General features: G+C 38.8%; 1 protein-coding gene across 15 annotated transcripts in view; it reads right to left on the bottom strand.

The window, feature by feature from the left end:
• The window catches only part of L3MBTL4 (L3MBTL histone methyl-lysine binding protein 4), a 492268-nt gene that overhangs the window by 170283 nt on the left and 296790 nt on the right, over positions 1 to 25195 (bottom strand). The gene's annotated exons all lie outside the window — the stretch shown is intronic.

Below are 25195 nucleotides of genomic sequence, written 5' to 3'. Positions count from 1 at the left end.
ACCACAATGCTGTGAACTAATCCCCATTTCATTTTTTTAAGTTTTTTAAAAAAGATTTTATTTATTTATTCATGAGAGATACACACAGAAAGAGGCAGAGACATAGGCAGAGAGAGAAGCAGGCTTCCTGCAGGAGCCTGATGTGGGACCATATCTCAGGATCCCGGGATCATGACCTGAGCAAAAGGCAGGTGCTCAACCACTGAGCCACCCAGGCATCCCCCTCATCTTTTTCTTATTTCAGAGCTGAGCGTGTCTAAAATCAATCTCTGGTTTTCTATTTCTTAATACTATGAGCTACCATTAAGCAGCATGAATAGCTCCTAATTTATTTCAAGTCTTTTATGAAAATTTTACTTAGGTAGGAGTAAATCTAATGGCAAGAGTTCTTCCTGCAAAGACAAAATGAAATGGAAAATATCCTTGTAGACTGGAAATTATCTGAGTAAGGAACAAAGCTTCACACTCAAATGATACAATAAGTAAAATGTCCTCGTGGGTCCCCATTCACATGGAATTACCTGGTTGCCATAAGTAGCCAGGGAAGACATTGCAATTGCCCACCCAACATCCATTCCTCCCTTGTTGCTGACTGAACCCTGATTTGGTTCAGGGCAGCAATGGGCCTAGTTGGCTTTGCCAGCCTCTCATATCCAGATGTGGTCATCTGACACCATATGGGATAGTTAGACCTAAGGCAAATGCAAAATAAGGATGTCTACAAATGCTTTTCTTTCCTAGTAGAAGGGTAAAGGCGATGCTGGTGCTCCTTTGCCCATGTCCTCTTACTTTGACCTTCATGGAACGCAGGGTGTAAGGGCTTATGAGGTGACAAGCACGAAGACAAAAGCAAAAGTGTTCAAGAAGGCAGAGAATGAAGGAAGATAAGCTCGGACTCAGGACATACCACGGCAGACCTACCACATCAGTGTTTATCATACAGGAAAAATACTACCCCCTCTTCGATTAAGCCATTATAGAAGATTTTTGTGTTATTTGCAGCTGAAAAGTCCATCCAAGAAAATAGCAATTTTATTTTGTTTTTCCTTTTGTGAAATCAAGTAATTATTCTAAAACAAAAACTATTTGCCATGTAAAGAAGATGTAAGATATCAAAGGAAAAATCAATATAGTAAAGAGCTTATATCCATCTCTAGAAAATGAGAAAGGGAACTGGCCTTAATTTCAAAATAGCCCAAACTGGCAACCACCAAAGTGATGGGAGTGAAAAGGCTTATTATTGCCCTACTTGATGTGGGTGAGATGCTGAGTTCGAGAGCACTGCCCTACTGTGTAGGAAGCAGCTCACTTTCCAAACTTATTTTATTGGGTCTAGAGGTGACTGAAAGCAGAATGACAGTACTGACACTGGTTGAAGCAAATGAAAATGCTCTGTTCTGTGACGTACGTATGTGAGCTCCATATTGATGTGGGCCCATGTCGCAGCATGAGGATCAAGCAGCAGTCTTCCTAGCCCCATTTCAACACTAATCTCCTGCTGCTGAAAATGTCTTCAGTTCAACCTGATTCATTTAACAAGTGTTTAAAAGAGAAATGACTCTAGCATCAGGTGGTAATATCCACCAGAGGATATACAGAAAAGTGGAAGAGATTTAAATGTCATTGATAACAGACAAGTGAAGATATTTTAACTCTTATTTCCTTAATACTATGTTCTAAATAATATTTCTTTTGAATAGCCACTGAGAGTTGTTTACTCATTTAAAGAGATACTGAGTATCTGCTGTGTGCCAGACAGGATTTCAGGTACCATGGATATGGCAGCAGATCAAACAGAAAGCCCTGTCCCCCCAGAGCTTATCCTGGCACCAAAGACACAATAAACACTCGAATGAAAATCACAATGGAATGTCAGATAGTAATGGTGCTAGGAAGACATATGAAGTCATGGAGCAGAAGGGGGAAGCTCTTTTTTTTTTAAATAATAAATTTATTTTTTATTCGTGTTCAATTTGCCAACATACAGAATAACACCCAGTGCTCATCCCATCAAGTGCCCCCCTCAGTGCCCGTCACCTATTCACCCCCACCCTCCACCCTCCTCCCCTTCCACCACCCCTAGTTCGTTTCCCAGAGTTAGGAGTCTTTTTGTTCTGTCTCCCTTTCTGATATTTCCTACCCATTTCTTCTCCCTTCCCTTCTATTCCCTTTCACTATTATTTATATTCCCCAAATGAATGAGACCATATAATGTTTGTCCTTCTCCGATTGACTTATTTCACTCAGCATAATACCCTCCAGTTCCATCCATGTTGAAGCAAATGGTGGGTATTTGTCGTTTCTAATGGCTGAGTAATATTCCATTGTATACATAGACCACATCTTCTTTATCCATTCATCTTTCAATGGACACTGAGGCTCCTTCCACAGTTTGGCTATTGTGGACATTGCTGCTAGAAACATCGGGGTGCAGGTGTCCCGGCGTTTCATGGGAATGTTCTTAAGGCCAATAGTCAGGGAAGAAATCCTGACGTGAGCAGGATCCTACGGGGAGTGAAAGCACACTTCCTATGACAACAGCAGGAAGGCCAGTGTGGTTAGAGCTAAGGAGACAAAGGAAAGGGGGAAGAGATGAAGTCCCATGGGCCCAAGCAATATTCTGAGTTAGGTGGAGGCACCAGAGAATAGAGAGGGCTGACAAATGAGTACGAGCACACTCACTGAGCCTTATGGAGTGTCCCATGGAAAGGGCCTGGGGCGGGCTGTGCCTTGTGGCTGGGACTAGAGGTGTCCTGCAGCCATGGCTTCTACACCTGGTGCTCAAAGCCCTGGACTAGGTGAGATCCCACCGTGAGTTAGTGTCAGGCCTGAGGACTGAGCTCTGGGAAACATGATTTGTAGAAACTAAAAGAGTGTCAAAAAGGGGCCGAGAAGGTACAGCCAGGCAGAGGCAGGCGTCCTCGATGGAGAAGGACATGCAGACAGTGAGCCAGGAAGCAAGACAGTGGCTATGAGCACAGTGCTGAGGAAGGTTGAGGGTGTGCAGCCCTGAGCTCCTGGGACTGGAATGAGACCATTTTTGGTGACCAGATGCCAACAAGCCTGACCCAAGGTAAGGGAGAGTGGAAGAAGAAAAAAGAGGCAGACCTGGGTGCTAAGATGGCCAAGTTCTCCACCCACAGCACTAGTTTTCTCAGAAAAACGAACCCCAAGATCATCAGCTGAGATTAAGAATGGAGCAAAGGAAGCAGCAGAATTAAATCCGGAACTAAAGAGAAATAAATAAAGGAAACTGTTCAAATATGCATACATTCTCATTTCAAACAATTAAGATTTCACTACCTTTATTTTGGATAATGGAAAACTTTCAGGTTAGTATCCTGGTTTTGTTTTGTTGCTTTTTTTCTCCCACCCCGCCTCAGGAAATTTACATTATAGTTGTTAAGAAGCTTTAATGAAATAATTACCTTTGAATGCTAGAGAATGCAAATAATAAGCATACCTTTCAAACTGAAATTATAGATTAATCATACTTATTCTTTATCTCCTAATGAAATTAGGGATAATAAATACCCGTTGTGCTGTAATAATGAGTTTCTCAAACAGAAGAAAATAATGTAACTAAACACCACGGTTGCTTGTCCCAGGCTTCAGGCTGTTAGATTTCATGATATATAAGTAAAACAGAATAACAATTTTGTGAAAGGAAAATAGAACAAAAGAATAAGAAAAGGTTCCTACAAATGTGACTGTTTTGTCTAACCTGATGATTTAGAAAAACCTTTAAAATATAGCAACAGCAATATCTGTACAGGAAGGCAAACTAATCAACCACCTGATGCAGGACAATGTCTAGAAATGTACCAGAGTCCTGGGGACCAGCGGCTACAATAATGATACTTATTCCACCAGGGAAATAGCCACTGCGACCACCCCACCACCACCCACCACATGGTGAGAAAAGAGCACAGCAGCAATGGACAGCAGCCTTCTGAAAACCCTTTCCAAGATCTGACAGAGATTCCCAATGAGTAGTTATGGTAAAAAGTGAATCGTATTCTATTGGGCTCTGGTCAGTATTTAAAAGGAGACAGCAGGGATCCCTGGGTGGCGCAGCGGTTTGGCGCCTGCCTTTGGCCTGGGGCGCGATCCTGGAGACCCGGGATCGAATCCCACATTGAGCTCCCTGCATGGAGCCTGCTTCTCCCTCTGCCTGTGTCTCTGCCTCTCTCTCTCTCTCTCTCTCTCTCTCTCTCTCTGTGTGTGACTATCATAAATAAATAAATAAAATCTTTTAAAAAATAAAAGATTTTATTTATTTATTTATGATAGTGGTTTATGTATACAATGGAATATTACTCAGCTATTAGAAATGACAAATACCCACCATTTGCTTCAACGTGGATGGAACTGGAGGGTATTATGCTGAGTGAAGTAAGTCAGTCGGAGAAGGACAAACATTATATGTTCTCATTCATTTGGGGAATATAAATAATAGTGAAAGGGAAAATAAGGGAAGGTAGAAGAAATGTGTGGGAAATATCAGAAAGGGAGACAGAACGTAAAGACTGCTAACTCTGGGAAACGAACTAGGGGTGGTAGAAGGGGAGGAGGGCGGGGGGTGGGAGTGAATGGGTGACGGGCACTGGGTGTTATTCTGTATGTTAGTAAATTGAACACCAATAAAAAAAAATAAATAAAAAAAAATAAAATAAAATAAAAAATAAATAAAATAAATAAAAGGAGACAGCAGACCAGTGGGCAAAGATTTTCTTAGCAAATATAAAGTGGATTTATCATATATGGAGCTTTAAATAAGAGACACAATAATATGGTGGGCTAATAACAAGAGGATCGATCCCAGAAAATTTGGATCTCATGCTTAACTATGGGCACAGGATCAGGGCACCAATTTGTGTCCAATTGTTTACACAAAACTAGGCTCTTCTCATATTATGGAATATAGCATAGGCCTTCATAAAATGCCAGTGTTTTCTAACCTAGTTTTTATTTTAACCTTTCAAAAAATCAGGAAAACAATACTCTTGATTTATGGAAGGGAAAAACTGGGAGAGGTCCGCATAGATAACACAGCAGCACAAAATTTTATAAGTAGAAAAAAACTGAATGCATTATTGGCACACACAAAAATCCTGGTTTATATGTAACTGAACTAAATTGAATTAAATTTGCCTCTGATAAGCTTACTGGGGAGCCAAGAAGGAGGGTAGAGGGCAACATGGTGCCTAACAGTACAAAACTACTTTACTAGACTGTATTGTTTCATTGTTTTCAGTACTTTTAAGAAAGAAGTAATAGATGTATTTGTCTTCTAAATCTTAACTTTTAGGCAAATTCTCCCACAGCCATTATAAAAACTAAAACTACTTTGTTTTGTCCTGAATCTCTAGTTTGTCTTTTATATGAAATCAGCTTTTAAAAAAATGACTAATTTGGTACTTGATTTATGTAAATTAATTACTCTTACCTAATCGAAGTGAAAATGCTGCCAACTTCCCCTTCTCTCCTCACTCTCTATACTTCTATTTCTACTTCTCTCCCCTCCCCTACCTGGCTGTTTCTGTCTCCTCTCCTACCTCCTCCCTCCCCCTACTTTGCCTCATGGAACATGACACTAAATAGAATCCAAGAGGGTGGTAACTCTGCCTTCCTTACTCACAGGACTTTCCTTATTCATGTGACTGACGATACAAAACTGGCCTAAAACTGAGTATCATGGTTTGTTTTTGAGCTTCTCCAATCCTTTAACTGTTTCTTTCCCTTTTGTCAAAAGAAGAAATTATTTAGATTAAGCACTCTGTAACACAAGATTCCAAAGTAGAGTGATGACAACATCTTTCAAATAACCTTCAAATTACGTCTAAAGCAGAACCATGGTGTTTATAAGCCCTCCTCAAATCAGCCTCTTGGCTCCTCTTAATAAAAAATGTTGAGAGTTGTTTGTGAAGTTTGTTTACATGTGTATAATATTAACAGTTACATCTCTCCCTGTGGTTTCTATCCTAAACTTAACTCTACAATTAATGACTTTCCTATTTTGAGTCACTTGTGAATTGCCATGTTTCTAATGTGAAGGAAACCCTCCACCCTGATGTCTATAATATATACCTGGATGAAATGGAAGGAGCTGCTCGCCTTCCCTCCAAGGCTTGTGTACTAGTTTACTCACTGGTGGCTTTGAATTAGTTTGGATCATAGGCTTGAGGGAGAAGGTGAGTGCTTACTGCCTACAGGTGTTAGTGCCACCCAAAGGGAGCTCTGTGCAAGAGGTGCAACAGATTACACCCCTATGTGCTGCTTGATCAAAACAGCAAATAACAGTGTCCACTCTTATCACAGATACAAAGATGCTCCGTTCAGAGCAGCAGAGAAAGCTCCCATCATGCAGTCTGCCCATGAAATGATAACTTGATTATGGCTGTAAGTAACCAGGGCATCTGCCCTTTGAGTCCAGTCTAAAGCAGCAGGACAATAACACACCAGGCTCTGTAAGGCCAGAGACCATGGACACAGCAGGATCAGGAGCTGGAAAGGACTCAGAGATGTTTGGACACATAAAGTTTCAGGTTCTAAAAAGTGTGAACTCCAGGGATAAGTTTGTAACTCTTATTTAAGTGTTCTATATCAGGTTGGGAATCACTGACCTAGACCGTTCTTATTTTTGCAAATAAGGAAATAATGGTTTGGGAGGTCAAATTATTTGTGTCAGATCATAAACCATATTATGGAACTTAGGACAAGATTTCCAACTTCTTAATGTGCAGATCCGTGCTCTTATCACTCTGCTATGCTGCCCAATATACAACTGCTGTACTCAAAACTTTTATAGGTTTATATACACAGACTTTCTTAATCAACTCCTCCTAGCTTTAAGAGATAGCAAGGGTAACCATGCACATGTTAGTCAAATATCTGAAATGAACTGAATGAAGTCTGGGTGATCCCACTGTGCTGTTCAGCAACAGACATGGCAGGAGCATGCCCAGAGAGTCAGAGACCACCACTTCTCCTGGTCCTCACGTGCTCCTCACAATGGGGGCAGTTTCCTGAGCTGGCAATGGGTGAGGTATTTAAAATGCCATATGGTCTTCATACAGCATGACCCTGAACTCAGGCCAATCACGTTGCCTTCAGCTCAGTTCACACCACTTGTCTAGTTCAGAGATGGAGGATTAATTGACTATGCTGGGCTGAGTGAGACACACTTTTCAGTAATTGTGACGAAATACGCTTTTTGCCTTTACTTATGGACTGGAAGCTAACTCTAGAATCAGATGGGAGACTCCACTGTGTTGTTGAGTTTTCTCTGACTGCCTGGCACTATATGAAATTTGTGTGTGGGTATTACATAAAAAGATTCAGCTCCCAATGACTTTCATTTCAAAATAGGTCCACTGATAAGAAGAGAATGATGACTTCAAAGAAAATGATGGAGGATGTTGTCAATGTAAAAAACACAGACTATACATTAAAGAATATAAACTCCCACAGCCTCTTCTTTCACTCTGCTCTGCAATACCTTAGGATGTAAAGGCTTTTAATGTTCAGAAAAATAGGCAAAGCAGCAATAAAAGTGTAGGATCATTCAAGGGGAACATCTTGATGGAGATCAGTAACACAGAAGCCCAGTGGTATGCTATCAGCAGCCGTGTCCTCACGCTTATTGGCCTTCAACTATTTGGTGATTAAAGAAACAATATTACATATAGAAAGTTTCTGTGAAGGAATAATGCTAGTGAAAGTAAGAGCATTCTAAAGAAGCTCTGGCTAGCAGTCACGGTAAACATAATAGGGAGAGGCTCCTGGCTGATCGGAGGAACTCAGACTCTGTCTGCAGTGCCTAGGATGAGGAGCTCCTAAGTATGTCAATCCTTCCAAGACCAGGTTGTGCAAAGAGAGATCTGGTCACCACTGCTGGATGTGCCAGTGCAGAGCTGTGAGCCCAATACTTGTGGAGGGTATTTGGACAACTCTTTTTCTTTTTTTTTTAAACATAGGTGAATCCTTTTTTTTTTTTTTAAGATTTTATTCATTTATTCATGAGACACACACACACACACACACACACAGAGAGAGAGAGAGAGAGAGAGAGAGGGGGGCAGAGACACAGGCAGAGGAAGAAGCAGGCCCCATGCAGGGAGCCTGACATGGGACTCCATCCAGGTCTCCAGGATCACGCCCTGGGCTGAAGGCGGTGCTAAACCTCTGAGCCCCCTGGGCGGCCCTACTCTGACATCTCTTAAAATATTCCTATGCGTTGAAGTAAAATTGATTGCTTTGTTAAGTAAAAATTTTCTAATTTTTACTTTCTCGTTTGAAATGAATTTCAAACATATAAGAAAAGTAAAATATAAGCCAAAGGCTCTCACATTACTCACTGAATTTTAGGTTTGTGTACCTTTTTAACTTCATGATTCTCAGTTGCTTAGCATGCAGAGTGAAATGAAAAAAAAAAAACAAACCACAATTTTTATACAGCTTCTTTCATAATGCAAATATATAATACTTATTTTATATTAAACATATATGATTCTATTTTCATTCCAATGGGTCATTTAAGGATAGATCTACTTATAAAGTAAAATGGACAGGCATTTGCCCATCTTTTTAAGACCATGAAAGAAATAGAAGAAGACATCTCCAAGATGCTACTACCACTACGTTTATCTGTAAACCAACCCAGAGTTGCCATCACATGCTCCCATCCCCACTCTGACCCCCAAATTTGAAAGATGACCTAGCATCTTGAGAGGTGAAATTCTAGTCTTTTTATACTGAATCTGGTGCCTGGGGCAGTGCAGTGATCCTGCAATGCCTCCTGTGTGACCTGCCTCATCCCCACCCGCAGCCAGGTGCATGTTCACAGGCCATCTCTCCTTCCCAGCTTGCCACCCACCCCGACCACCAGTGCAAAACCATGTCCCATAGGACTTTCCAACCTTGGCACAGTGCTCGGTACAGTTGAGATGCAATAAAACAAAACAAAACTTTATTCAGTGACAACTCTGACATTACCCTCTAAGATGGTAAACCTGTTCTCAAGCAATATTCTCAGGCAGTTGGCTGATAACTCAAGGTTTCTATTATCCAGACATGTAGGGCAACATAGAGGCATCTTACCCCTTTCCCTTTCCTTGGAAGACATTACAGTCTTCTGGATAGGATTAAAACTCTTTCTGAGAAATCCTGAAAGGTCTGCTGTCCAACACAGGGCCTCCAGTGGACATCTGAGTGCTGACATCCACCTGTATGGCCAGATAGGAACCATACACTGGCACAGGGTGAGATCTGTCTTGCTTTATTGTCAAACCACTGAGCTATTCCATGACTTTTGAGAAGTTAGTGTATATCTGTAGTAAGTGTCAATAACTTTAAACAGAGTGGTGCTTCGACAAGACACAATCTACCAGTGTCTGTAATGGGACCACTCAGATCACTCTGTCCCATTTCATTTCAATACCCGTGAACAGTCATCTGGCTATGATGAGAAAATAATCTGCAGAATTGTTCTGGGCTACCAGTAGGCACCCAAATATCAAGTTTTAGAGCGAAGTAAATTAATTCTGCCCTCACACCTCCAGAAGGTAGAGCACACAGGATAAGCACTTCGAGAAGGAACATTTAAAACAGATAATATCATTAAGACTGTAAGTACATTTTGAAATGTATTATTTTTCCTTGATAAGTCTATCATGTAAATCTGTAATTAGGGACTTCTAAAATAGCTAACTTTTTTTAAACACAATATGCTGTAATTGTCTATTAAGTCAATGAGTACTTAGGGACTCTTAAAACTGCTGATTACTTGCTTGCTGGATTTTGGAAGAACAAGTACTAAAGACTCCTTACAAAATTCTCTTTAAAATAGACTGAAATTGAAAATATGTTGTTACCTGGCTAAGTTAATCTTCCTTTTTCTCTCAGAATGACATCTATCTATCATCACAGTTACCATTACAGATCTGGATTATAATGGCATTACATCTCATTTTATAATCTAAGTACATTTTCATCTCCAACAGAATAAAACTTTTCAGTTCCATGGGTCCCAAATGTTCATCAAAGGGGGCTTTATTAATCATTCAGTTCTTATTGCAGATTTCAGTATTTTATCTCACTAATAGGATAAACAACATACTAGGCCATTTGGTATATTTACAAGTCATTCTGTTATATTCATACATCTGCTGTGTAATGAACCAAATAGGAAAATGAGCTATAACCTTTATCAAGTTATGTTCTATAATGCTTGTTTATACTTAACAGTTAAATAAATTAACAATGTTTACAAGGTCTTTAATATAAATTATAATAAAGGCTAAAGCTATTATTATTATAGTTTGTAATACTATTCTATTAATATACAATTTAACTTCATAATAATGCTATGTTTAATTTGCTTTGTAATCAAGCATCATAATTACTTCCAAATATAAATCAAACAGAAGCTAAAGAAAGAACAACAACAAAACTATTTATCTGGCTGGAAGCAAGCTAGGAAATCTTCTTTTTCTGCCTGTCAACTTTCTGTTCGTGAAAGTTCACTTTATTAGTAGTGGGTATTTTTTTGGCTTATGACTCTGCTCCAGGCCTGACTAAACTAATTCCACAGCTACTACTCATGAATTTATTCCATGAAGGTTGCAGGTGAGAGCCCAAGGTGTCCTCCAGAGATCCATGTTTTGGCATAAGTAATTAACCAACTCTTAAAGAAATAAACAGATAAGTATTTATTGGAATCCAGACACTGGAGAAATGCTGACAGACACAACACTCTTCATCTCCCCATTCATGAAGCTGATAGTACTGAAAGTATTTTGAAACTGAAATGAAAAAAAACAAACCACATTTTGAAAAGCAAGGAAACAGACCATTAAAATAACTACATACTAACAATAAGATTGAAGAAAGAGAAATTAAGGAGTCAATCCCATTTACAATTGCACCCAAAAGCATAAAATACCTAGAATAAACCTAACCAAAGAGGTAAAGGATCTATACCCTAAAAACTATAGAACACTTCTGAAAGAAATTGAGGAACACACAAAGAGATGGAAAAATATTCCATGCTCATGGATTGGCAGAATTAATATTGTGAAAATGTCAATGTTACCCAGGGCAATTTACATGTTTAATGCAATCCCTATCAAAATACCATGGACTTTCTTCAGAGAGTTAGAACAAAGTATTTTAAGATCTGTGTGGAATCAGAAAAGACCCCGAATAGCCAGGGGAATTTTAAAAAAGAAAACCATAGCTGGGGGCATCACAATGCCAGATTCCAGGTTGTACTACAAAGCTGTGATCATCAAGACAGTGTGGTACTGGCACAAAAACAGACACATAGATCAATGGAATAGAATAGAGAGCCCAGAAGTGGACCCTCATCTTTATGGTCAACTAATATTCAATAAATGAGGAAAGAATATCCATTGGAAGAAAGACAGTCTCTTCAATAAATGGTGCTGGGAAAATTGGACAACCACATGCAGAAGAATGAAACTAGACCACTCTCTTTCACCAGACACAAAGATAAACTCAAAATGGATGAAAGATCTAAATGTGAGACAAGATTCCATCAAAATCCTAGAGAAGAACACAGGCAACACCCTTTTTGAACTTGGCCACAGTAACTTCTTGCAAGATTCATCCACGAAGGCAAAAGAAACAAAAGCAAAAACGAACTATTGGGACTTCATCAAGATAAGAAGCTTTTGCACAGCAAAGGATACAGTCAACAAAACTCAAAGACAACCTACAGAATGGGAGAAGATATTTGCAAATGACGTATCAGATAAAGGGCTAGTTTCCAAGATCTATAAAGAACTTATTAAACTCAGCACCAAAGAAACAAAGAATCCAATCATGAAATGGGCAAAAGACATGAACAGAAATCTCACAGAGGAAGACATAGACATGGACAACATGCACATGAGAAAATGCTCTGCATCACTTGCCATCAGGGAAATACAAATCAAAACCACAATGAGATACCACCTCACACCAGTGAGAATGGGGAACATTAACAAGGCAGGAAACCACAAATGTTGGAGAGGATGCGGAGGAAAGGGAACCCTCTTACACTGTTGGTGGGAATGTGAACTGGTGCAGCCACTCTGGAAAACTGTGTGGAGGTTCCTCAAAGAGTAAAAAATAGACCTGCCCTACGACCCAGCAATTGCACTGCTGGGGATTTACCCCAAAGATGCAGATGCAATGAAACGCCGGGACACCTGCACCCCGATGTTTCTAGGAGCAATGTCCACAATAGCCAAACTGTGGAAGGAGCCTCGGTGTCCATCGAAAGATGAATGGATAAAGAAGATGTAGTTTATGTATACAATGGAATATTACTCAGCCATTAGAAATGACAAATACCCACCATTTGCTTCGATGTGAATGGAACTGGAGGGTATTATGCTGAGTGAAATGAGTCAATCGGAGAAGGACAAACATTATATGGTCTTATTTATTTGGGAAATATAAATAGTAGTGAAAGGGAATAGAAGGGAAGGGAGAAGAAATGTGTGGGAAATATCAGAAAGGGAGACAGAACATAAAGACTCCTAACTCTGGGAAATGAACTAGGGGTGGTAGAAGGGGAGGAGGGTGGGGGGTGGGGGTGAATGGGTGATGGGTACTGAGGGGGGCACTTGACAGGGTGAGTGCTGGGTGTTATCCTGTATGTTGGCAAATTGAACACTAATAAAAAATAAATTTATTATAAAAAAATAACTACATATTATGATAATGCGCTATAGAGAAGAGGAAGTAATGAAATGGAAAATAGTGGTAGTCGTTCTTTAGATAATGTGGTGAGGGAAGGACTTTCTCTGAAGGGATCATTTGAGATGAATTTGAAAGGGTACGAAATGTCATCTATTAGAAGAGCAGTTAGACCATTGTAGACCGAAACAATAGTATATGCAAGGGCCCTGTGGTGGAAAGAGCTTGTGTTCAAGAAGTTGAAAGAAAGGAGTGAGTGGCATGGATGAGAGATGAAAGGAGGACTGGAAGTCAGAGTGTGTGTACTCACAGAAGCAGGAAGCAGTAAGTACAGACTAAGAAGAGAGGGAGAAAGAGAGGTAAAGAAAGTACCAGTGCTACATCACGGATACAGGAATGGAAAACAGAATAATAGAGAAGGCTCAGGTGAGAACCAGTTTATAACCATTTGGTTTGACAACCATAAAGCTAGTGAACAACTCAGTAAGAATACTTTTAATTCACTGGTGGTATATTTACGATTGTGATACTGTGGTTTATAATAAGAAACATATACTTAGTCTTCCTCTCTGTCTTGGTTGGCCCAGAGCTCTTAAAACCCTTGGAATTGCTTATGATAAGAGCAAGAAGGGTGCCTTTTATTATGCTAATGAGTTTTGGAAAGCACCTAAGGCTAGAGTGTGGTTACCAGTGTGGAGCCAACCAGTGATTAGGGGGTTGGAATTTTAGGGTCCTACTCCTAGACCCACTTCTGAAGAGGGGAGAGCAGTCGAGGATTGAGTTCAATCACCAATGGCTGGTGATTTAATCAGTCATGCCCATGTAATGAAGCCTCCATAAAAGCCCAAAAGAATGAGGTTCAGAGAGCCATCAGGCTGGTAAACACATGGAGATATGGGAAGGGCATCTAGCAAGGAGAGAACATGGAAGCTCTGTGCCCTTTGCCCTTTGCATCTCTTCCATCTGGCTTACTGAGTTACGTCCTTTTACACTAAACACACAATCTAGTAAATAAAATGTTCTTCTGGGATCCCTGGGTGGCGCAGCGGTTTAGCGCCTGCCTTTGGCCCAGGGCGCGATCCTGGAGTCCCGGGATCGAGTCCCACGTCAGGCTCCCGGTGCATGGAGCCTGTTTCTCCCTCCTCCTGTGCCTCTGCCTCTTTCTCTCTCTCTCTCTATGTCTATCATAAATAAATAAATAAATCTTTTTTTTTTTAAATAAAATGTTCTTCTGAGTTCTGTGAGAGGATCTAGTAAATTAACTGAGCCCAAGGAGTGGGTCACTGGAACCTCTGACCAATACATAGAAGCACAGGTAACAACCTAGGCTTATGATTGGCATCTGAAGTTGGGGGGTGCAGTCTTGTAGAACTGAGTCCTTAGCCTATGGAACCTTATGCTATCTCTAAGTAAACACTTAGAAGAGTTGAATTGTGGGACACCCAGCCAGAGTTGGAAAATTGTTTGGCATGGGGAAAAAACCCAGACATCAGAATTAGATACAGAATTGCAATGTATTCAGATCTATATTTTAAAGCACTGCGAAGTTTTTTAGTTTAGTTTAATGGGGCTTATAGGGTCTGCTGATCTTAAACCTAAATCAATAATTCTAAATGTTTTGAACTGTCCTAAATGTTAATCAATATTTGCTCAGAGATCAGCAACCCCCTTATTGATAGTATAATTATAACAAGTACCTAGAAAAAAAAAAAACCCACACCAGTTGTATGAGTTTTAGGAAATAAAGTCAACTCTCTATTTTCTGGATCAATGAAGAGAACTGCTGACATGGGAAGCAAAAGTTTCTGCACCTTTTACCCCAGCCCTGCTATTTATTGAAGGGCCAATGTGTGCCAGACAACTGAAAGCAGCCACCAAAGTATTTAATGACATGAGTCTGCAAGTCCAAGAGGTAAAGTACCCTGCCCAAAGACACAGAGTCAGAGCAGAATGAAAATTTAAATCAAATTTTTTCTAACTCTGAAGTCCATCATCTTGCTTCTCAAATTTGGTGTGTTTCCAAAGCAAGAACTATTGGACACCCCATTGCCAATGGAGTAGGTAGTCTGTAGATGGGTGATTCACAATATGATAAAAGAAATGAGGTCTGTCTAAAGAAATTTTGCATCAAATGGGACTGGGATCACAGTTTCCAAATGATACAACTAAAAAGATTACCAAAGAGCAATTGTGTAGATGACCGAGGTAGACGTGGTTTTTGGTTCTGATTATATATACATATATATATATATATATATATATATATATATATTTTTTTTTTTGTATCTTTTTAAGGATATTCAGGCAATGCAAAGCCCAATAGAAGATCTTGACAACTTAGTGCTATATCTCAGGTATTTCATTTTGATTCTAAGTGTAGAAAAAGTCCACCATGAAGGACTATACATCAGATAAAACACAATTTATGCCCTCATGGCATGAGAAAAGGAGAGTTTAATCCGACAGTGGAATACAGGGTAAACTGCAGGTGAGCTTCTGTGCCTCGGAGTGGCAACTAGGAGGAAATTCTCCCCTTCCCATATAAACTGTCGCTCCTGCCATCTGAAAGGCAACACTCAGGTTTTCATTCTTAAGTGGTTTTCCAAAGTTCAGTGAGTTTAAAGTTTCAATAACTTCTATTTGGCCTTAGAGACTGAATGTTATGAATTATTGAATATTATGGTCATGGCAAAAATATACTGTACAAACATTTTTGCAGAAGCTTGAGCTATATAACAAGTATTATACCTTGGTTCAATTTCTGCAATGAATATAAATATACTGATTGAGTGGTATTAGAAAAACAGAAACAGGGGTGCCTGGGTGGCTCAGTCAGTTAAGCATCTGATTTTTTGTTTTGGTTCAGGTCATGATCTTAGGGTTGTAAGATCAAGACCCGAGTCAGGGTCTGTGTTCAGCAGGGAGTCTGCTTGGGATTCTCTCTCTTCTCTCCCTCTTCTCCTCCCCTACACCCTCTCTGACGGAAAAAAAAAAAAAGGAAAAAGGAAAAAAAAACAGAAACAAATTAAAGTGACTGACTCACTTAGAAAAACATAAAATTGTAATATATTCCAATCCAATAAAATTTGTAGGAGAGCCAACAAATTCTAATGTTACTTATGCTTGTGTCATTTCTATCTCTAAAGAGGCAACCAATCTCCCTGAACTGGCTCAGGTCCTCTCTGTTCTCTTCTGAGCCTAGGTCAACACCATTCTAAAAGGCCCAGCTGGACTAGCTCTATGTCATTCTATTCTGTCTTTAAAACCACATTTAGAAAAAAAAATAAAAATAAAACCACATTTAGAAACATAGCAATGTACCTTTAATTTTTACTTATTCATAGGCAGCTATATGATTTTATTCTGTTTCATACATTTGTAAACTACAGCTTCCTCAAACATAAACTGGAAGCTCATGGAAGAAAAATTTATATTATATGCATTTTTTCTTCCTTTGTTTCCAAAGCATTTATTACAATACTGAGCTACAAATATGTTGGAAAAGAGTCAAAAGAAAAAATCTTCATAATGAAAAACAAATGAGAATAACAGATTTAAAAACTGTCTTCCTCATATTTTATTTTATTTTACTGAAAATTTATTTGACAGAGATAGAGAGCACAAGCAGGTGGAACAGCGGGTAGAGGAAGAGGGAGAAGCAGGCTCCTAGTTGAGCAAGGATTCCCCATGTAGGGCTGGATCCCAGGACTCTGGGATCATGACCTGAGCTGAAGGCAGATGCTAAACTAACTGAACCACCCAGGCACCTACCTCATATTTTCTTTTAATTGCTCTTATTTTCACAGAATGCCACTAGTACACAACCTGCTGTGGTACTTCTTATAAAATTTCATGAGTAAATCGATAAAATAAAGTTCAAGTCAGGTTCTGCCTCCATAAAATGGCAGAGTAGATTAGATGATCTCTAAGATTTTTTCCCAAACCCTAAACTTTTAGTATTATTTGCAACGTTTTATCTATAAATCGATTGTATCATATATAATAAGGTACTGAAGGCAATTATTGAGTCACATAAATACAATAAAAGTAAGACAGAAGAGTGTAAAAAAATATAGGAAAGTTAAAATATCTGAAAATTCCTTAATACTTGCAGATTAATGTTGGTAAGAGACTATCTGGTCTGAGAAAATGTTGTGTGTGATTTTATAGATCTACTTACAAGATATAATTACTTTGATCTGACTTTCAAAGTTCCTGGACATTTTAAATTTAGTTTGAATTACATGAAAAATAAGATCAACCTTTTGACTTAATGCAGCACTCAGCAATAAAAGTTGATTTGATGGTTGATTGTACAAATACAATCCATAAAAGACAGGATAAGAGCCAAGATACTACAAGTAATTCATACCATAGAGCAAGCGCTCCTGCCAGCTTCTCACCAAATGAGCATTTGACACCAACTGAGGAGATGATTTTTCTGTAAAGAAAGCTAAGATACGGAGGGATGTATAGAAAGGTGATGTGACTTTGACTTCAAGATCTTATGAGGCCAATGTTAAGACACTATGGGTAATTCTGTTCAGTATAAATGAAGTAATTCTGCTTTTGGAAGAGTACAGTATAGCAGTAAGCAGAGCGCAGATTGTGAAGTGCCTTGTGTACATGCAAGGGAGTCTGTAAGACACTGGATGCCAATGAAGAGCTTTAAAAAAATGAGCACTGGTGTTATATACAACTGATAAATCACTAAATTCTACCTCTGAAACTAATAATCCACTATATGTCAATTAAATTGAGTTTAAAAGAAAAGAATGGAGATCCATAATGTCAACTTTACTTCAACAACAACAACAACAACAAAAAAAGAATTGAGATAATAAGGTTAGATTTGGGGTTTACACAATTACAGGAAAGAAATCAGAAAAGACAGTCATGAATCTGTTGCAATAGACAATGCTAGAGCCTCACACTGTGTTCTGTTGGATAGCTAGACCAACTATTTGTTTCTAGTTTCCAGTGGGGAGAAAATAATCAATAATAAGTAGAAAAATAACAAAATAAATTTTGGAGTAAGGCTTTGTGTGTGTGAGGAGGTGTATGTGTGTGTGTGTGAGAGAGAGTATTTTTCTTTAATAGCAGAAGCATGGATGATATACATTGAACCATATTATAACCATGTCTTAAAATCCAGGTATTTAAAAATTAATAACACTAACAATGAAGATACAAATAATTACAAATCATTGTGTCAACTAAGAAACATATAGTAAACCATATTAATAATGATTTATTCAAAAATTTATAACAGAAAAGTAAGCACAGCAGTAAAAAGAGTATCAAGACCAAATTATAGGGAAAATTGACTTTTCCAATTACCTAAGTGTGAATACACAAAACAGGAATTTTGTAATATTGCCAAGAACATATATGGAAGACAAACTTAAGAAAAATTAACAACTAAAGATATATATTTTTAAAGATTTTATTTATTTATTTGAGAGAGAGAGAGAGAGAGAGAGAGAGAGAGAGAGAGAGAGAATAAGCATGGGGAGTGGGAGGTAGAGGGAAAGGAAGAAGCAAACTCCCCACTGAGTGGGGAACCCAATGTGGGGCTCATTCCCAGGACCCTGGGATCATAACCTAAGCCAAAGGCAGACATTTAACTTACTGAACCACACAGATGCCCCAGACAACTAAAGATACTTTTTAAAAGAGCCACATCATGACAGGTGGGAGGGCAAAGAAGTGGTCCAGTTAGGATCCACACCAACAACCCACCAACAACAGGATCCAGGACAACCCACAAGCAAGGATATCACAAACATAGGAGGTCCTCTCTGAGGAGCAAGAGCTTCAAAGCCCTGTATCAGGCATCCCTGCCCTGAGGGTCTTACACCAGGAAGAAGAGCCCCTATAAAGTCTGGCCTTGCAAATCAGCAAGGCTTAACTCTAGGAGAGCAAGAGAACCATAGGAAACCAAGACTCTACTCTTAAAGTGTCTGTAAACAAACACTCACTCTGAGACACACCACAGAGGCAACCGTTTAAGAAGCCTCTGAACCGTACATGGAGATTGACTAATTTTAGGACATATGTAAGAGGGGCAGGGATTTGTAGGACCCTTCTCAAGGAACAGAACCAGAGAGGGGCATCTTCTTTCTTCTCTCCTTCTATCATGGTGACTGACAGCTGGCAGGTGCCAATTCTGACATTGTCTATCGACCTTGCTAGCACTACTCATCCTGCTCTGCTGTTCCCCCGCAGGTCTGCCCTGTCCAACACATACCCACCCGAGTAGGTGCCACTCCAAACCATCACAACACTGGCAGGCAGCCTCAACTGGGATCGGCACTCCCCCAATGTGGCTCTTGCCCCCACTGCACCCAGCAAGTGGCCTTAACTGAGATTGGCACCCACTGAAAGCAAGTCCCAGAAGCAGGTACTCCAGAATCAGAACCCAAACCAGGAAATCCAGAGATATCCTCCTAAAGCAGCTCCAGCCATGTCACATGTCATGAGCAGTCTTAGCCTGGACTGATGCACCCCAAAAACACTTGGGGGGTGCCAGGCCTGCCCACCAGTGTGCCTGCATGAATTGCAGTCCAAATTCAAGAGGAGGCACATGCAGTCTGCGGGGGACACCCATGGACTACCTGATTCTGGGGAGCAGGGAGGAATGTGTTTCTGGGCCCCACAGGATACTTTCTACATATGGCCACTCCTTTAGGAATGAAAGATCTAATCTAGCTGACCTACGTAATACATATAAATAAACACAGCTAGGCAGGCAAAATGAGGACACGGAAAAATACATTCCAAGTGAGAGAACAAGACAAAACCTCAAAAAAAAAAAAAAAGAACTAAATGAAATAGAGATAAGCAATCTGCCTGATAAAGAGTTCAAAGTCATGGTCATAAAAATATCACACTTGAAAAAAGTATATGAATACAATTAGAATTTCAAAAAAGAAACAGAAAATATAAAAAGAACTAATTAGAACTGAAGAATACATTAACTGAAATGAGAATTACACTAGACAGAATCAACATCAGATTAGATGATGAAGAATGGATCAGCAATGGAGAAGAGAAGGTAGGTAGTTAAGAACAATATAAGGGACCTCTACAGAGGTAAACTAAAGCTCACATTATAGGGGTCCCAGAAGAAGAGAGAGAAAGGGCAGGAGAAAACTTACTTGAAGAAATAATAGCTGAAATCTTCCCTTACATGGGTAAGGAAACAGAAACTAAGGTACAAGAAGCACAAAGAGCCCCAAACAAGACGAACCCAAGGAGGTCCACACAAAGACACATAATAATTAAAGTGAAAAAAAAATTAAGATTAAAGAGATGATCTTAATGGCAGCAAGAGAAATCAACTAATAACATACAATGAACACCCATTAGACTATCAGCTGATTTTCCAGCAGAACTTAGAAGACCAGAAGAGAGTGGCAGGATATAGTTAAACTGAAAGAGAAAAACCTACAACCAAGAATACTCTACCTAGCAAGGTTATCATTCAGAATTGAAAGAGAGAGAAAGAGTTTCCCAAACAAACAAAAGTTAAAGGAGTTCATCATCACTAAACCTCCTTACAAAAAATGTTTTAAAGGATTTCTTCAAGCAGAAAATACTGTAAGTAGATGAAAATTTTGAAAGAAAAATTTGTATTGGTAAAAGCAAACATAGTAAAGGTAATGGACCAAACACTAATAAAGCTATTATGGAGGTTAAAAGACAAAAGTAGTAAAATAAACTATATCTACAATAATTAGTTAAGGGATAAACAAAATAAAAAGGCATAAAATATGTCAAAAACACAAAACGTGAGGGGGGAGGGAGAAAAATGTAAAATGTGTTCAAATTTAAGTGACTATCAGCCTAAAATAGACTGCTGTATAAATAGAATGTTATATATAAACCTCATGGTAACCACAAAACAAAAGCTTGTAATACATATACAAAAAAATAAAGAGGAAATAATCTAGGGATGCCCAGGTGGCTCAGTGATTGGGCGTCTCCCTTTGGGTCAAATCGTGATCCTGGAGTTCCGGGATCAAGTCCCACATCGGGCTTCCTGAATGGAGCCTGCTTCTCCATCTGCCTATGTCTCTGCCTCTCTCTCTATGTCTCTCATGAATAAATAAAAAAATATTTTAAAAAAGGAAAGAATCTTTTTTTTAAATTTTATTTATTTGTGATAGTCACAGAGAGAGAGAGAGAGAGAGAGAGAGGCAGAGACATAGGCAGAGGGAGAAGCAGGCTCCATGCACCGGGAGCCCGACGTGGGATTCGATCCTGTGTCTCCAGGATCGCGCCCTGGGCCAAAGGCAGGCGCTAAACCTCTGCGCCACCCAGGGATCCCTAAAAAAAGGAAAGAATCTAAATGTAACACTAATGAAAGTCATCAAATCACAAAGGAAAAAAGCAAAATATGAAAGGAACAGAGAATAACTATGGAAAAAAAGGAAAACAATAAATGAAATAGCAATAAGTACATACCTATCAATAATTACCGTAGAGGCACCTGGGTGGCTTAGTCAGTTAAGTGTCTGCCTTCAGCTTAGGCCATGATCTCAGGGTCCTGGGATCCAGCCTCGTGTCAGGCTCCCTGCTCAGCAGGAGTCTGCTTCTTCCTCTCCCTCTGTGCACACAGTTGCTCTATTTCTCTCTCTCAAATAAATAAATAAAATCTTTAAAAAATAATAATTGCTTTAAATGTAAATGGACTAAATGGCCAATTAAAAGGCAAAGGGTAGCTGAACGGATCAAAAAAAACCCCAACAACCAAAAAACAAAACAAAACAAAACAAAAAAACAAGATCCATCTATATTCTGCCTATAAGAGACTTACTTCAAACACAGACTGAAAGTGAAGGGATGGAAAAATACATTACATATAAGTGGAAATGAAAAGAAAGCAGGAGTAGCAATATCCCTGTCATATATCAGAGAAAATGAACTTTAAAATAAAGATTATGACAAAAGACAAATCATGTTACACAATAATAAAGGATCAGTCAAACAAAAGGATGTAACAATTTTAAATATATATGCACCTAAAAGAATCACCTAAATAGGTATAAAGCAAATATTAACAGACATAAAGGAAGAAATTGACAGTAATACAATAATAGTAGGAAACTTTAACACCCTACTTACAGCAATGGATAAGATCATCCAGACAGAAAATCAATATAGAAACAGTGGCTTTGAACAACACATCAGACCAGATAGACCTAATAGATATATTCAGAACATTCCATCCAAAAGCAGCAGAGTATACAATATTTTCAAGTGCAGATAGAACGTTTTCTAGAACAGATCACATGTTAAGGCACAAAACAAGTCTCAATAAATGTAAGAAGCCTGAAATAATATGAAACATTTCTTCCAAACACTAGAAATCAATTATAAGGGGGGGGAGGGAAACCTATAGTTTTATACCTAAATGTAAGACCTGAAGTCATAAAAATCCAAGAAAGCATAGGCTGTAAACTCTTAAACATGGGTCTTAGCAAGGGGAGGGATTTGTATCCTCAAAGTTAAACAAAGGGATTACACCTAACTATAAAGCTTTTGCATGGGGAAGAAAATCATCATCAAATGAAAAGACAACCTACTGAGTGGGTGAAGATGTATGCAATAGTATACTCAATAAGTGGTTACTATCCAAAAAATTATAAAGAACTCATACAACCAACACCAAAAAAACCAAACAACTCAATTAGAAAATGGAAATTGTCAATAGACATTTTCCAAAAGAAAACATACAGCTGTCCAAGAGATACATGAAAAGATGTTTAGCATCACTAGTCATCAGGGAAATGCAAGTCAAAACCGCAGTGAGATGTCACCTCACTAGCTAGTCAGTGAGAATTATAGTCACTAGTCAGACTGGCTATTATCAAAAATACAAGAAATAGCAAGTGTTGATGAGGGTGTGGAGAAAAGAGAATCCTCTTGTACTGTTGGTAGGATTGTAAATTAGTGCAGCCACTACAGAGGTTCTATGGAGGTTCCTCAAAAAAATTAAAATAGAACTATCATACCAACCAGCATATCCACTTCTGAGTATTTATCTGTAGGAAACAAAAACACCAATTCAAAAAATGATATGCACCCCTACGTTTGTTGCAGTATTATTTACAGTAGCCAAGATACAGAAGCAACCCAAGTGTCCGTGAATAGATGAGTAGATATAGAAGATGTGGCATAAAAATATATAAAATGGAATATTGCTCAGCCATAAAAAGAATGAAAACTTTCCATTTGTAACAACATGGATGGACCTGGAACATATTATGCTGAGATAAATAAGACAGAGAAAGACAAATACCATATAACATCACTTACAACTTACATGTGGAATCTAAATCAATAAACAAAACAAATAGACTCAAATATAGAGAACAAACTAATAGTTGCTGAGGAGAGGGAATTGGGGGAATGGGTGAAATAAGGAGATTAAGAGGCACAAATTCCAGTTATAAAATAGGTCACAGGGATGAAAAGTACAGAATATGGGATATGGTCAATAATATTATAATAACTGTGTACAGTGACAGATGGTAACTAGACTTATGATCATTCTTTAGTGTATATAAACATCAAATCACTATGTTGTATACTTGAAACTAATATAATACTGTATGTCAACTATAATTCAATAATAAATAAACATAAATGCATAGAAAGGAAGGAAAGAAGGAAGAGGGGAAGAACTTAAAATATTTGGAAAACTAGTCACATTAATTTTAGCACAATTTCAAGTTTTGTAATCCTTAGTAATTTACTTCATTCCATGTAAAAATGAAAATTTAGAGAATATTATATCATTTCCTAATAGCCAACACTAATTCAGTGCATACAATGGGCTGCACAGTTTTTGAAGTATTATGTGTACATTTATCTCATTAAATCATTACAAGTCTTTGAGACAGGCATACTAATATTATCTCCATTTTCTAGATGAGGAAATGGGCACAGTCACACTGCTAAGTAAACAGTAAAACTGAGATTCAAATCCAAGATTTAGACTCCAGATTCCACACTTTTAATAAGTAGGTTACACTGCCTGTAGAACCTGAATTTTGAGATCTATCTTAGGCTTATCAGGAGAATTTGTGCAATCCACTAACTAGCAGGCTGCATAGCTATGATGAGAGATCAAATGCAATGGCACTGGGAGGGAGCAAGCAGGGGTCAGAGATAGACTTGGGAGAAATTAAGTAAGAGAATCAGCAAAACTCCATCACTGTACATGTGGGGAGGGGAAGGGATAAAGAGGGAGCAAAGCCCAGAATGATTCTGCTTAAGAGGTAGGAACTTTGGTGGGTTTTTTGTTTGTTTTTTAAGATTTTACTTATTTATTTGAGAGAGAGGCACAGAGCACAATTTGGATGGGGAAGAGCAGAAGGAGAGGGAGAAGCAGACACCTCTCTGAGCAATGACTCCAGTGTGGAGTTTGATCCAGGACTCTGGGATCAGGACCTGAGCCGAAGACAGATGCTTAACCAACTAAGCCACCCAGGCGCTCCAAGAAGTTGGAACATTGAACACAAGTAGGAACTACAGTAGAAAGGTAAGTTTTTTTGTTTTTGTTTTTGTTTTTGTTTTCTTTGGCTTGGGATGAAGTTCAGCTTGGTCCACAGACTTTGGGATATTTGTGAGACAGGCAGTCTGAGAAGCTGGTTAGGCAGTTTCACAGAGGAGCAGGCAGTGGGTGAGACAGAGTCGAGGAAAGAGAGCTATCCCTGTCCCTGAAATGTTGACCCATCCTCACCTCCACTGAGACTGTTCTTACCTGAGAATGTTACTGTGATGAGGGATGAATGTGTTCATGTCAATATAGGGAGGGGTGTAGTAAACATAAAATAAGAAACATCTACCTGGCATATTGGGCTGTGAAATTAGGCAGAGTAAGAAGTGGAATCAGGAAAAAAAAACCCACACAGCACAAATACTAACACTATTCCCCCAACATAGGACTGACCATGGTCTCTAGTTTTCCATTCTGTATATAAAGGCGTCATGCTTGCTAATGGATTCTCCTTTACAGAAAGACCTGATTCTTATTGATTTTGTACTTCCTGAAACTCCTAGCACAATGTAAAAATGTCTGTAGAGTTATTAAGTCAGGAACCCTTCTCACTTCTATAAGAAGCTAATTACTTAAAAAATGCAGTTAGTCCTTCTAGAGCTTAGGTTCAAGCATCATTGGGCTGACTCAATGTAAGACAGCCTTAACAGAATAATGTGCTAGCTTCATCCCAAGAATCCAATGGGAGAGCAACAGAGGCAGTGAGGGAAGAAAACAAACAAAAGAATGCAGTGCCTGCACATGTGTCTGAAACCAGCTATTAGTCATGTCAACCTAATCTGATCGAAGAAATCCTTCAGACAAAAGAATAAGATATTTTGGTTCAAGGCTCATTAAAATTTAGAGTGGTTAATTTCCTCCTTAACTTTAAGTAGCTAGAAAGGAAGAGAAAATGAAGATACCAACATAACAGAGGAC

Source organism: Canis lupus, chromosome 6 (assembly GCF_048164855.1).
Source record: "Canis lupus baileyi chromosome 6, mCanLup2.hap1, whole genome shotgun sequence".
Lineage (NCBI taxonomy): Eukaryota > Metazoa > Chordata > Mammalia > Carnivora > Canidae > Canis > Canis lupus.
This window is presented reverse-complemented; position numbering and strand designations above follow the sequence as displayed.